A 14,519-nucleotide genomic window follows, 5' to 3' on the forward strand; every position below is an offset into this window, starting at 1 on the left:
TCTGAAGCGCTGGGGTACCAACAGCGCCCAGGCCTACCCCAGGCTCAGCCACCCTTGGCTCACTATACAGGAGATCGTTCTCCCAGTAAATCAAGTGAATCCTCAACTGATCACCTGCTGCCTAGTTTGCTGCCTGCTGCCGCAAACTCACAAGAGAAGGGCACTTCTTCTGTTCCTCACAGAATTCCTCCCTGGAGGGCCCCCTTTCCTGCTGCTATTCTGTCAGCCCGGGTAGGTCCCCCAGTTCAGCCACTCGTTGGACTGTAGGAACTGTGGGGGCCGGTTTCCCACTCCTCCTGCTCTTCTCTTACTGACAGGCACCTGGGCCATTGTTTCAGGCTCCAGGTTCTCTTGAATACCTTACTGGCTACCATAGACCGAGCGGTCACACCAACCCACTCAGGTAGATCCAACATCTCCAAATGCGCCTGGCGCTCCACCTCCTTCCGGGGGGAACTCTCCAGGTCATTCCCTAGCAGATAGTCTACAGGTATGGATGGACTTACAATATTTTTCAAGGAACCTGAGACCCCTCCCCATACAAAGGGAACCAGCACCACCTTGCGGAGGCGCACTGAATTGTCTGCTGACATTATAGGGTGAAGCATATCGGGAATTACTTGCTCGTCAGACACCCACTGACACCTGACAAATGTCAAACTGGCTCCGGTGTCCCTCAGAGCCTTCACCCTCCGTCCATTGATGGTCACCAGCTGCCTGTACTTTTTAGTGTTCCCAGGCAGAGAGATTTCCTGGACCATCTCTCGATCTCCTAAGGAGACCGGGGTCATAACCTTCTTGCTCCTCCCCATTCCAAGGACTCAATTCCTCCCCCAACGTTACATTCACTAAACCAGGTGTTGGAGCACCAGTGGGTGCAGATTACTTTTTAGGACATTTAGGGGAAATATGACCCACTTCTTTACAGAAGTAACATGTAGGAGTGCCCGCTGGCTCCTTCTTGCCCTTGAAGGCATTTTTCGATGCAGGGTGCGCTAAGAAATTCGTTTTATTAATTAAATTGTTTACTTACCTTCAACTATCCATACTCCAGTTTTTAGCACCCCCCCACCCTGCCCCTCCCCCGCCCCGCCTCTCCGTCCCACCGAAACTCCCTCCACGGGCCGTGGCTGTGAATGCCGCCTTCAGGTCAACAAAGGCATTATTTAGTATACCTCTGTTTAAATCAATCGGTTTCCATTTAATAAATTGGAAACTAAAAACTTTGCCAATACTACTGCTTTTGGAATGGAATCCAGCATGCCACTGCAAAATAATCATATTGTCGTCAATCCATGTGAGCAGCCGATACAAGACCAGCTTGCAGAATATTTTCTGACTAGAGTTAATAAGGCTTATGGGCCGATAATTCATGGGATTGGATTTAAAACCTTTTTTGAAGATGGGAGTGATCTCATCACCTTTTCAGGTACCTGGGATTTAAATGCCTTTCATCACATTAGCTGCATGGGAAAAACAAGAGGCTCAAATAACTGGTTCTACAGTAAATAAATCTACTGGGATCATCTTGCCAGACTTCTGGGAGCAAATAGCTGAATATGTTTCTGCTACAATAAAGGAAACTACTGCTTCTTTAGTAGCAAAATTTCTGGGTTCGGCTCCCGGCCTAGACGGGTCCGAAGGGTAGAAGATGTTGAAGGCTATAGGATCACTATGAAGAGTTTGGAAGTGTTTGACCTATTTCTTGGGGAAGGATGTTAAATTTGAGCCTCATTTTTAGGCTTAAGCCTAGGCAGCTTGCATGTACTGTCTGCAAGACCTGCTGTAATTGCTATACGGTGTAAAATCCCGCCTACTGCTTGCAAGTGGTTCATTCCTGCATTGCTTTTATTTCTTGAGCTCCTTATTGGTTGGAACTCACAATGCATCACTTCCCTTTATATCTCAAGAGCACCGACCAACTACAGTTTCCTTATGCTTCCCCTGGGGAATTTGCGCAACGACGGGAAGGACAAGGTGGGGTGGGATTAAAGGGACAATAGGAAGGGGCGGAGTTGGGGAAAGTCTATAAGGTGTCAGGCGAGGAAGAGAGAGCCTGACACCTGAGCACCACTGGGGGAACAAGAAAGTTTTGTGGAGGCTATTGACGGGTGGTTGGGGCAGGTGGCCGATTTGTCGATCAGCGGAAGATTTATAGCTGCGGGAATTTATGGTTGTTTTTGGGGATTCACTCTGTTGTGCGGTACCTGTGGGCGAATTTTGAAATGGCGGCTGTCTGCGCCGCTCCGCAGGTACATGGCCAAGCGGACCGGGAGGAGCTGCTCTGGCCGGGTGTGTACAGCAGGCATGGCTGGGATGACCTGCATGTAGGTGAGGGAGACGGCGAAGGTGCTGCTGAGGTGGTGGTGGTGAGGAAGAGCCACAATCGGGAGCGCAGGTGAAGTCAGGTAGGGGGAGGGCACTCTGATAATGGTCACCGGGAGGCAAGGGGGCAGGTGGCAGAGCCTTGTGGAGCGTCTGCTCGCCGTCTTGATGCATGCTGCCATCTCTCGCGTAGGGGGGAGGTGCAGGATTTATGAATGCTCTGCCTGTTCTGTATGGGGCAGGCAGCACCAAGATGAGGCGCAGGAGGGCGAGGTGTCCGTGGTGTCTCTTCTGGCATGAAGGCTGGCTGCGGGTTGTGTGCGAGGGGGTAGGGTGTTAGGGTGCTGGGTGGCGGAAAAAAAAGAGAGGGCATAGAGGTTGCACCTACCCGGTGCTGGATAGGGCCAGGCGAACCATAAGGGGGCAGGTTTTATGTATGCTCGGCACGGTTCTGTATGTGGGTGGGCAGCACTGAGATTAGGCGCGGGAGGGCGAGGTATCCGTGGTGTCTTGTCGGCGCATGAACGCTGGCTGAGAGTTGTGCGGGCGTGTTAGGTTGCTGGAGGGGGCACAGATGTTGCATCTACCCGGTACTGCCTAGGGACTGGCGGGGGAGGGGGGGCTGTGGTGCTCAACTCGACAGCGGGATAGTCACTGGACCAGTCTGGAGGGCCTCAGACGCAGTTGTCAATTTTTGGGCCACCCTACATGTGGACTTGCACCCCTACTTGGGGGGGGAGGCCCCTGTGGTGCGGGGGTCGATGCGCAGGGCCTTGATCTGGGGTTTTGCTGCATTGGAGGGAGGTGGGGGGGTGGGACCAGGGACGCTGTAGGGGGTGGCAGGTGGCATTTTCCATTGGACGCTAAGTAGGGGTGAGGGACTGCCTGCACGGCACGAGGCCCGGTGGTGCTCGGGTCACACCAGGTTGGAGTGACCTGGGGAGGGGGGACCCAGGACCAGTAATTGTGGCCGGTAGTAAAGGGTGATGCCGGCGGGGCACACGACGGCCTCTGAATCCTGGCTGGAAGCAGTAGGGGGTGAGCAGCCTTCCCTCCATCGCGGGATCGCGCAGCGAACATTACAACATTATGATTTTTGCGAAGTTATGTAGAGAGTTTGCAAAAGATGGCATGGATGTAGTGGGACGCGTGAGGGGCCTGTTGCCATGGATGTGGAGGGATGCAGTAGGACGGGGATGAAGTTGTGGAATGGAAGATGGTGTGCGGAAGGGGCTGAGGCTGAGTGGGGTTGCTAAGTGGGGTGGGGGGGTTTCAGGTAAACAGACTATTTTGGCGTTGTTGCAAGAGTAAAGTGTGGCCACAGACAAGAGATGAGGGCGCAACGGGTATCAGCATCGTCTGGTAAGGAGGAGGAGGTCCGGGATGGACAATTAGGTACAAGTTAATGGCTGAGGCCTTGGGTCGGGGTGAGCTGGGTGGACGACTGGACTTCGGCTGGTCGGCCGGGGTATGCTTTGAGGTGTGGGGTATGGCGGAGAGGCTGGTGCTGCTGCAGCAGGCTGCTTGAGAACTGCTCGGGGCCAAGCAATGGTTAGGCATGGGTTTCAAAAGGACATTGTGGTGCCGGGGGACTGAAATGAGGACATCAAGGGGCACGGAGCACTATCTTTGGGTAGGAGGAGCAGTGACGCTTAGGGCCAGAGGTGCAGATTGGCACACCAGCAGTCATTGGTACCGAAAAGCAATGGGGCAGCATTTGATGGTGGGGTTCGACTGGGGCACTTGTCCATGCAGCAGCTAGGGAGCACGGTGGACGGGCGTGTCGGTGGATTGGCGCCATTATGCAGGGTTCACTCAAGAAGTGGGGATGAGGTGGAAGAGGCTGAGCGGGTGCGGTTTTGTTTGGGACGTTCTATGCCAGGTGGGTCATTCTGGGGTAAGGGGGACCAGATATACCAACGACTTTGCACAGGAGAGTACGAGAGGGAGGACAAGGCTAGGAAGTAGTTCCCGGTTACCTGGAGGCCATGGGTCCACAGTGTTCGAGGTTGCATGCGAGATGGCCGGGGCTCCAGCAAAGATGTAAGTGGTTTCTATGATGGGGGTCGGTGGAAAATTGAGTGTACCAGGGTCCAGAGGGGCGGGCGACCAGAAGTAGGTTGACTACAGTGGAGACTCCCCGGGGAGGGGTCGGTGACGTGGACGGCTGGCAGAAGTGGCGAATATGCAGATGACGTGCACTTGGTTGGACGGCACAAGGGTTGCGTCTAGGCTCCCCAATAGTGCAGGGCGAGTTTTTGACTGATACTCTGTCCCCACTTGGTGGGAGCTGGGGTTGTGCAGCTCAGTGGGGCTCTGGGGGTACCTTGGCGCAAGGGTCATTGCAGGGATATGGGGACGGTGCTATATGCAGGGACTTGCAGGGGAGCTGGACAGGTATGGGTAATTTGTCGGACACTGGGGAGGTTTTGTGGTCAGACAGAGCAGTAGGAGCCTCGGGCGGCATCACCGCCAGCTTGTTAAGAAGGTGTATCAGACGGGGAACTTGCATACAGGGAAAGGATGGGCCACTGCTTTGGTAAACTATCAGGTGGGGCGGATGGGGGTTTGGCGCCGTGTTCTATGTGTAGGCCCAGGGTGGTCTCATGGGTAGTGGGTGGGGATAGTTTGTTGGGGTTGTGGTTGCATGCTGCAGTTACTCTGTGGGCAGGGGGATATTCAGGCGAAGGGCAGGATGGATGGGAAGTTCTGCGGCATTGAATAACGGGTCGAAGGGTCTGCACGTGGTATACGGGGAGGAGATGCCGGGGAGAGGGGTTGCAGATGCCCAGGCAGGGCCGGGGCAGATTGCTGTACAGTGGGGCTTATTTTTGGGAGGGATGACCAGCGGGAATATGGAAGGCGTGAGACAGAGTGCAAGGCCGAATGGTGCAGCGGGGGCGTGCGAGGCAGGGTAGGTGCAAGTTAGGTTTAGAAGGTATGGTGCGGCACTGACGATATGATATTTTCAGGGGTCGGTGGAACAGGCAGTACATTCGGGTAAACCCTGGAGTCGGGATGTTATGGCCAATGTGGGGCAGCACACGAGTGGGCGGTGGTTGTGGTGACCGGCGATTTAGCGCCCGGAGGGTTTGGTGGTGAAAAATGGGGTACGTGATTTTAGAGCAGAGCGGCATAGGGCTTTGAGGCGGAGTGGTGAGGGAGGTGTGCTGGGCCGTTGGGGTGAGTTAAGTGGTTCGGTTGATGGCAGTTTTCTGGGGCAAGTAGTTGGTGTGTCATTGGAGAAGGGGGAAGCAAGGAGAGGGCATGTCAGTGGTGCTTGGTGGCAAGAGAGTTAAGGCCTACGACTGGGGGTATTGGTTTTCCCAAATGGGGAACGTTGGATGTCAGTTCTGCAGGTCGTGATAGGCCTCATACAGAGGCCGGGCTGTTTGGGTGGGGCTGCCTATGGTGACGCACGATTCCTAAATGTTGGGGGGTGGTAGCGGTGGCATCAGGAGGTCCCGGGGGAGGGTGTGGCTGAAGGTTCAGGGTGACGATTGTACGGAAAGGTTTTTTGAGACAATGTTGGTACAGGACTGGGGTTTTTTGGAGGGCTTTGGTTTGACTGCCGAACGAGGGCTAAGGGAAAAGGGACGGAATTCGTACAGGACTAATAATTCTTTTTCCTACTACAGGAATTGGGAGTAGATCAGGATCCAAAGCGGTCGCCTGGACGAGTGGCCATTCACCAGGGCATTGGACAGCAAAGGAGGCGAACTAGCCTGTATACAGACGGGCTGTGCAATGATGGGAGTAACGGTGGAATGATTATGGGGGGTGTGGTTGCTGGTGCGGCTGACATCTAGTCACAATAAATAAGGAGTTGCCCTGATATGCGGATACATGTGGGTGAAAACAGTATTCTGGGATATGTCTGGTATAGCTTTACAGTATGACGCATGGCAGGGGGCATGGTTTAATGGAACAAACGTGAGGGCAAGTTGGTCACGTGCATGAATTGGGCCTTGCAGAAGAGGGGATCGGGGTTATCGAACTGGCTTGCCAAGTAATGGCCTGCCGGCGACTAGACTGTTTTGAGGAGGAACAGATGGTCTGGATTAATAAGAGGGCACCTTCACGGACGAAGATTGGCCCCGTAAGGCTACCTATTTACATGGGACGCAGGTTGTAGGTAGTGGATGGTCATCCACTGGGATGGGGCACCTTTCGCGGTCAAGGATTGGCCCCATACATGTCACTGGACTGAGGTACGGGTGGTGGATGGTCGTTCACCGCGATGGGGGGCACTTGTCACTGTCAAGGTTTGGCCAGAAAAAAGGTTATTTGTTTACACAAAATGCAGGTAAAGGTGGTGGATGGTCGTTCACCGTGATTGGGGGGCACCGGTCACAGACCAGGTTGGCCTGGAAAGGTTACTTGTTTACACAGGATGCAAGTAAGGGTGGTGGATGGTCGTTAACCGCGATTGGGGGCACCTGTCACAAACAAGGTTGGCCCGGAAAGGTTACTTGTTTACACAGGACGCTAGTAAGGGTGGTGGATGGTCGTTCACCACGGGAGGGGCACCTGTCACAGACAAGGTTTGGCCCAATCAGGTTATTTGTTTACAGGGGATGCAAGTAAAGGTGGTGGATGGTCATTCACCGCACTGGGGCCACCTTCCGCGGGCAAGGATTGGCTCGAAAGTGTTACTGTTTGCACGGGGCGCACATTAAAGTGGTGGATGGTCTGCTACCGGGTGCCACAGTGTGGGAGAGTGTTAGGAGCACAAGAACTGGGGGATCGAGTGGTACTGCGTAGGTTTGGCGCCTTTTGCGACCTACATTTGTCCCAACAATAGTAACTTTTTCGGGACACAAGTTTGGGTGGTGGATTGGTCGTCCACCGCGGGCCGCAGGGTCGGCTGATGGGAGGCGAAAGGTGCCCACGCACTGAGGGGTGGGGCAGGGAACCGCCCTTCGTGGTTTCCCTGGTTTGCGGTACTTTGGATGGGTGGTGAGTCACATACGGGCAGATCCACCCCTGGGGGGGGGATGAGCGGTACACGGGTGACTGATAGCGGGAGGCAATGAAGTAAATTCAACAGAGGATGCTCGGAGGGCAAGTGAAGGTGAAAATGGGGAGAGGAAGGAGGTCACCGAGTGAATGGGGAAGAGTTAAACAGGTGAAATGGTTTTGAGAAGGATAAATGGAGAATGAGTTGGTAAGGGATGGGGAAAGTATAGTTATTGGATGTATGTTCTGTGTAATAAAGTCTAAAGGATTACAACCTTGTCCTAAAAAAATGGCCTTTTACGCTTCAGCGTGAAGTGTGGTTACTGCGCGAAGAACCAGCAGAGGACTGATCAACAAGTGAGGCAAGAGAATTGTAATTGGAAGTATTTATAAAACGCTTAGTATCTCTGACGAGGCATCGAATCGCTTTTCGGTGTGTACAGAGAAAATGGCAATGGAGGAAGGCAGCAGGTTAAAAGGTGGGATTTCGCATGGTGAGAGAGGGCAGAGAAAATAATAGGGGGAGAGCGCAGGACAAGAGACAGAGGGATACAGAGGAGAAAGCCCAGTCAGAGAGAGGCAAACCACAGGGCAAGAGAGAGGGGCTACTGCAGGGGAGGGGATTATGCAGGGCGAGAGGGGAGAGACCACAAGGTGAGACAGAGACGAGAGCGGGAGACTGTTTACAGGGGTAGGGTGACCGGTTACTGAAAACCAAACATTTTGCAAAAATAGAAAACTACAAATATACATCAACCGAGGGGCACATAATGATGTAAATAACACCACTCATCAACCCATAAACACAGACAACAAATCACGAAGGGAATATATTAAATTAATCTTTTAAACCTGTAAAATTTGTGTTAATTCAATTGCAGTCCGATAAGAGCTGTCAACTAGTCCTCCCTTTGAAAGTCATATAAATGTCAGGCGCAGTGCGTCCATTGGGGCGTGGGGGCGTAGCCCCACTAAGCCACATGAACGCACGCATGCACGCTATTGGCAAAAGGAAAGCAATTGTATTTTTGCCTGCTTAGCCGCCCGCTAAGCAGGCAAAATACAATTGCATTTGCCAGTGCTCCTTCAGTTCATAAAGGTCCTTGACTCCTTTGCCGCTGAAGCCAGGGGGTGGGGGCGGCTGAGCTGCGGGCCGGCATCTAAGTCTCGGGCTGGTGTAGGCCTGTGTCACTCAAGTTGAGTGACACAGGGCTTTGGCCAGCTCGAGCATGCACGGCGCACTGTACCAGCGGGTCCCAGCAGGTGCTGCTTAGGCCGCCAGGGCCGGGAGGATTCAGGGCGAATACAGACGGTGCCCCCCTAGCCAATCCTGGCGCTGCATGCAGCGCCAGGATTGGCTAGGGGGGCACAGTGTATATGCGTGTCATCATCACACAGGCACTGAGGCGGCGAGGAGCGCTGAGGAGATCCGGAGAGTGCGTGTGCCAACTGCCAAGGAGACTTAGGGACCCGAGCAGAGGATACTGTACACAGTAAGTATGTATGCCCTTTACACGTTCCTCATTTTGACAACCTGCGAGGTTTATAGTTAGATTAGGAAGTTTAATGAGGAGTAAAGATGGGTGTACAGACAAAATATCGACTCCAAAATATCGACTGGACATAATATCGAGTTTTAAATATAGACTGGACAAAATATCGACTGGACATAATATCGACTACAAAAATATCGTTTTTCAGGTAAGTGAAGTAATATCGACTGTATAAAATATAGATAGCAAAAATATCGAATTTTTAATAATATATAATATTTTATAGTGTATTTTTATGTAATAATATGTGTGAAAAGTGTGTCTTAATGTTATAAAATATTTTATTAAATGAATTTTGTTTTTATAATAATTGCGTAATGTAATTCTGTAGCGGGTTGTGGGTTTATAGGGGAATAGGGTGGGACGTAATTTAATAATAATTAATTAATTAATATATGTTTGTTAATATTTTTAATTAATAATTAATTGATAATTAATTAATATTAATTAGTTAATTAATTAATATAATTTTGAACATATTTTGTATTAGTAATTAATTGGTAATTAATTAATTGTAATTAGTTAATTACATTAATTAGAGTAAAATTTTAATATATATAATTTTGTGTTATTTTTAAGTAATTAATTGGGAAAAAAAGAATATTAATTATTAAAATAATTACAGCTAATGTGCTAATATATTTACTTTATTGTTATTGTTAATTAATAATTAATTGGTAATTAAATAATATTGATACATTTTGGGTAAAGGAGCATTTTTAGGGTTCAGGGTCAGTTTTCAGTTTTAGGGTAAAGGGGTATTTTTGGGGTTCAGGGTCAGTTTTCAGTTTTTGGGTAAAGGGGCATTTTTAGGGTTCAGGGTCAGTTTTCAGTTTTAGGGTAAAGGGGTATTTTTAGGGTTCAGGGTCAGTTTTCAGTTCATGGGTAAAGGGGTATTTTTAGGGTTCAGGGTCAGTTTTCAGTTTTAGGGTAAAGGGGTATTTTTGGGGTTCAGGGTCAGTTTTCAGTTTTGGGGTAAAGGGGCATTTTTAGGGTTCAGGGTCAGTTTTCAGTTCATGGGTAAAGGGGTATTTTTAGGGTTCAGGGTCAGTTTTCAGTTCATAGGTAAAGGGTTTTTTTAGGGTTCAGGGTCAGTTTTCAGTTCATGGGTAAAGGGCTATTTTTAGGGTTCAGGGTCAGTTTTCAGTTCTTGGGTAAAGGGGTATTTTTAGGGTTCAGGGTCAGTTTTCAGTTTTTGGGTAAAGGGGCATTTTTAGGGTTCAGGGTCAGTTTTCCGTTTTTGGGTAAAGGGGTATTTTTAGGGTTCAGGGTCAGTTTTGGGTTTTTGGGTAAAGGGGTATTTTTAGGGTTCAGGGTCAACAAATAAGATTGTAAAAAATTATTTTTATTATTTTCATTTATTATTTAATTATTATAATTTAATTTAAGTATTTTTAAGTATATTTTAGTAATTAAAATTTAATATTAATTAAATTTAACACTGTTTTTAATAAAGTCGATATTTTTTACATCTATATTATTGTTAACGATATTTTGTACTCGATATTTTTGTACTTACCTGTTTGTAGATACAAACTCGATATTTTGACTGTCGATATTTTGTCCACGATATTTTGGCAAGTCGATATTTTGTCCCTCGATATTATTTCAGTGATCCGTAAAGATGTCACATCAGGGCCCCCAACCAAAGTGTGAGCCATATGCAGAGGGTTTACCAGGGTTAGCTGCCTCCCATCAATCTGCACAATCAATCTGAAGCCCAGGGCATAATCTGGAGTCTCTGACACGCCATGAAAATAGCGCTATTTGGCTTCAGTCAAGATCCACATTTTGATAACTTCTTCGATTAATGTAAAGCATTGCAGGTTTTTAATAGTTGGTAAAGTGAAGTCTGCGAAGACATTGCCCTCCTAAGAAAAATACAAAAAATCGAAAATATATTCGAGACCTGTGTATGGTAGTGCTTTGTTCAGCATCTCCGGTGCGAAGTGTGGCTTAGATTTTCATTTTCTTTCTGTACTTAATTAAGGATTATGTAAAAAACACTTACAAGATGTTTCATTTATCCTTATAAATACGCACCCTGGAACAAACATAAAACTGATCGTTTAAATATGCATGAGTAATTGACGCTTTTTAGGTGGGAAAAAAACGGAGCACCTCTGTATTTCTTGGGGTGATTGGCAATGGCAAGAGGTTTCTCCATATGGAAAAAAGAAATGCTCTGTGGATAAAATAATGTAAACATCTGAACGTGCAGATTCACATTTCCACCGTGCATTTACAGGTGGACTCTCCGGTAGGCAGTCAGCTGAAGTACACAACGGGAAGGAGGAAATGTCACAGGGCCCTGTCAGACATGTATACATGACAGAGGGGCAGTTAGGGTAAGAAGGAGGAGAGGGCAAAAGTGAAGGTGAGTGGAAGGGCGGTATCAGAGGGGGAAGGGAGAGCAATGAGTGATCGTGAGCAGAATCAGGTGTGAAAGGGTTGGGAACCGCTCTACAGGATTCCAGAGGTACCAGGCTACAGCAAAGAGATCCCATGGAGGTCAGGAGCCTGCCGCCTAACATTTCATATATTGTTTGTCAGCTCATTTGTGCAGCATCTCCTTAATGGCTATTGTCAAGTTTGAGTCAGGCAACGTTGGGTTATTTTGCTTAGTTCTGTAGTGTTTTATGTCACTATAATGTTGCTACAAATCACAGGAATGACGGACTGAAGAGATAGAAAGGGGGAATTTTCCTTTTCATTACCCCGGACCTCTTAAAGGGATTACACTGCTCTCCCAAGCTCACCATCTTTTACCACACACTGCTGTTGCCCATTGTATGCCTTACTGTTCGGGTGTGGCCCCAAACTTATGTTTTTTTATGTTTTTTTATAACCTGCAGGGTTAGAGTGTGGGGGACCATGTAAAAAGTTATTTTGTGAATTGGGGGAAGGACTACTGAGCCAGGGAAGGAGGTGTTGGGATCCAATATTGGACACAAATCAAATGTTAATTTTTAAGCACATTATGTGGGCAGCAGTGGTCGAAATTTCTTAAGATTTAAAGTCGAGTTTATAGCAGTTTGGTGATTCTCACCCAATGATTTGTTTCAGAAATATAGTAGCAATTGTTAATGCAGTGACCAGTGAGCTGAGACCTTTTTCCACTATAGTGCGTACCTTGGTTATTTTGCCTGTAACCTTGCATGACGTTCTATAGCCTATATGCTTTATTGCCTGGAGAGAGCTTCGGGTATGGCTTTATGTTACATTTTGTCTTAGTCCCCAATATAAATCAGATTGTGCTCTCGAGCCATGCATGCATAAGGCTTTCACAAGCTCTTCCGTGCAGATATTACTGCCTGTGTGCACGAGTCACTGTCATTAATGCCAATTAAAAGTAGCCAGGGGTAGCATCAGTCATTTGCGTACTTTGATACCCCCGGGCAGAAGGGCACAAAAACAAGTGGAACAGGGGGCAGAAAGGCACAAAAAACGAGTGGGACAGAGGTCAGAAAGGCACAAAAACGAGTAGGACAGAGGGCAGAAAGGTACAAAAAATGAGTGGGACAGAGGGCTTTGTAAAGGCTGTCTCCCAACTGTTGTGCAACTTCTTCTACTCTTAGAGCTGAGATTTTCATGCAAGTCTTATAGTCTGAATTCAGCAGCGTAATAGGACGGAATGAATGAAGCTCTGTGGTTATACTGTATAAGCAGCTACTTATGTTATGCCATCTATTAATGTAATAACTGCACTTTCACAATTGCTTTATTAACCTTCCTGCTTTCTCAAATTTGCTTGGAAAATGCACGATTTTTCTTCTCTTTTTTCAAAATTTTCTTGGGGGGGGGGGTTATCCCCCTAAACCCCCCTTATGGGGTTCGGGCTTGCTCGCTACGCTCACTCGCTACGGAAATCAGTTTGCGCCCCACCACTTTCAAATGTCACCACCCGCCCCTGATAAATGTACCTCTCTCTTTTCAGTTGACCCTCAAGAAAACTGGGGCATGTGCTAAATTTGCCGAAATCTGCCCGGGCAGCTAGTGAAAAACCGGAACTGTCCTGGCAAACCCGGGGCAAGAGAAGAGAGAATGCAGGGCAATAGGCGAGCGCAGATTGAGAGTGGTAAGAGTAAAAGATGAGAGGAGACACAGCAAGGCAAATTACCACTGGCGACACAAGAAAGACTAAAGGGTTAGAGAAGAGACTGCAGGGTTAGAAAGGGTGGGGGGGGGGGACTACAAAGCCAGAGCGAAGAGACTGCATGGAAAGAGGGGGCGGACCACAGGGCAAGATAATAATGTAGTTATTTTTTCATAAGGCGACCGTAACGCTTGTTTTAATGAGTATGCACTTAAGCACTGGGCCGGACTTCAAAGTATTTCCACTTAATTGGGGCTCAGAGCAAAACGTTTGAAGACCTATAAGGGACAGCCTTGGATGAATTCCTAGCAATATCTCTGAATGGAGCGCTGCTCCTTTTGCCTGTTCGTGGGTGGGGTAAGTTAAAGCCATTTGATTTGCTATAGAATACCATTAAGCAAATGGCTTTAACTTAATCAAAGGTGAGCCTTATTGCATTTTCAATGCTTGTTTTATTTATGTTTCTTATGGCAAGAATTGTGATTTTTGCGCCAAACTCCAAGCCGCTATGCTTTGTCAGTGCACTATGTGGGTTTGTTTTACTTGGTTTTGTTTCCTGTATTTTCTGGATGCTGAAGGGTTACTATATGATTAAATTATCAGCCTCCAATAATCGGGCTTTTTCTAGAAATGCCAGCGTCCTATCTTCTTTTATTTGCCCATGGTATGCACCCACAGAGAGGATTCACAAATTGTGCTTTTACTGTGAGGTTATATTTACAACTGCGCATAGAGACATGCACATACGCTTACAATTACATACCTACCTACATAAACACTTCGGCATTGACGCACGTGCATCTCCTCTCCATATATGCACATCACAAGTATTCGGAGGAATATTCTATGAGGAAATTGGTGAGTGAAGACTACCTCAAATTATGCAAGCAGTATTAAAACAGTTGTTTGAATGAGTTTATGGCTTACACCACAGTCGTCGTCATCTTCCATGTTGCCTCTAAGTCCATCCTTGCACTCAAAAGCAAGCCCGAGTTTGCATTATGTAATCTAACACTGCAACATGACACACATAACACACAAACTTCTCTTATGCATCCACGAACCTAGAATCTATTCACCGGGCACACACACAACTCAGGTAGTCCCTTATGCATCCAACACAGTGCTGCGGCTACTTGTGTGCCCCCAACCCAAACACCTGATTGGTTGATTGATTGATTGATTGATTGATTGATTGATTGATTGGTTGATTGATTTATTAAGCTTTTGCCTTCTGTTCTGAGTAAAGTACACACCAGAGACAAAACTTTCCAATTCGGTGATCCGACGGAAAATGCGAAAAGAGATTTGTTACACAAAAAATAGAGATTTAACAGTTGTAGTTAAAAATTAGCCGACAATTGCTAATATAAACAGCCCTTTGTGAAGTCAGAGAAAAGGTGTGACAAAGTAGGCCAGCTCTTGTACACTACACGCCTACCATTGTGTTTCTTTTATTTGGGTTGTTTTACCTTGTTTTTTTAAACCATGCATTCTGTTTGAAAATGCTGCAAATCATTTAAGTAACGGAACAACGAATCGAGAAGAAACGCACGGAGTTGTTTTCTGTTCTTGGCTCGACCACA

The sequence above is a fragment of the Lissotriton vulgaris genome, chromosome 7 (assembly GCF_964263255.1).
Source record: "Lissotriton vulgaris chromosome 7, aLisVul1.2, whole genome shotgun sequence".
In the NCBI taxonomy this organism is placed as follows: Eukaryota; Metazoa; Chordata; class Amphibia; order Caudata; family Salamandridae; genus Lissotriton; species Lissotriton vulgaris.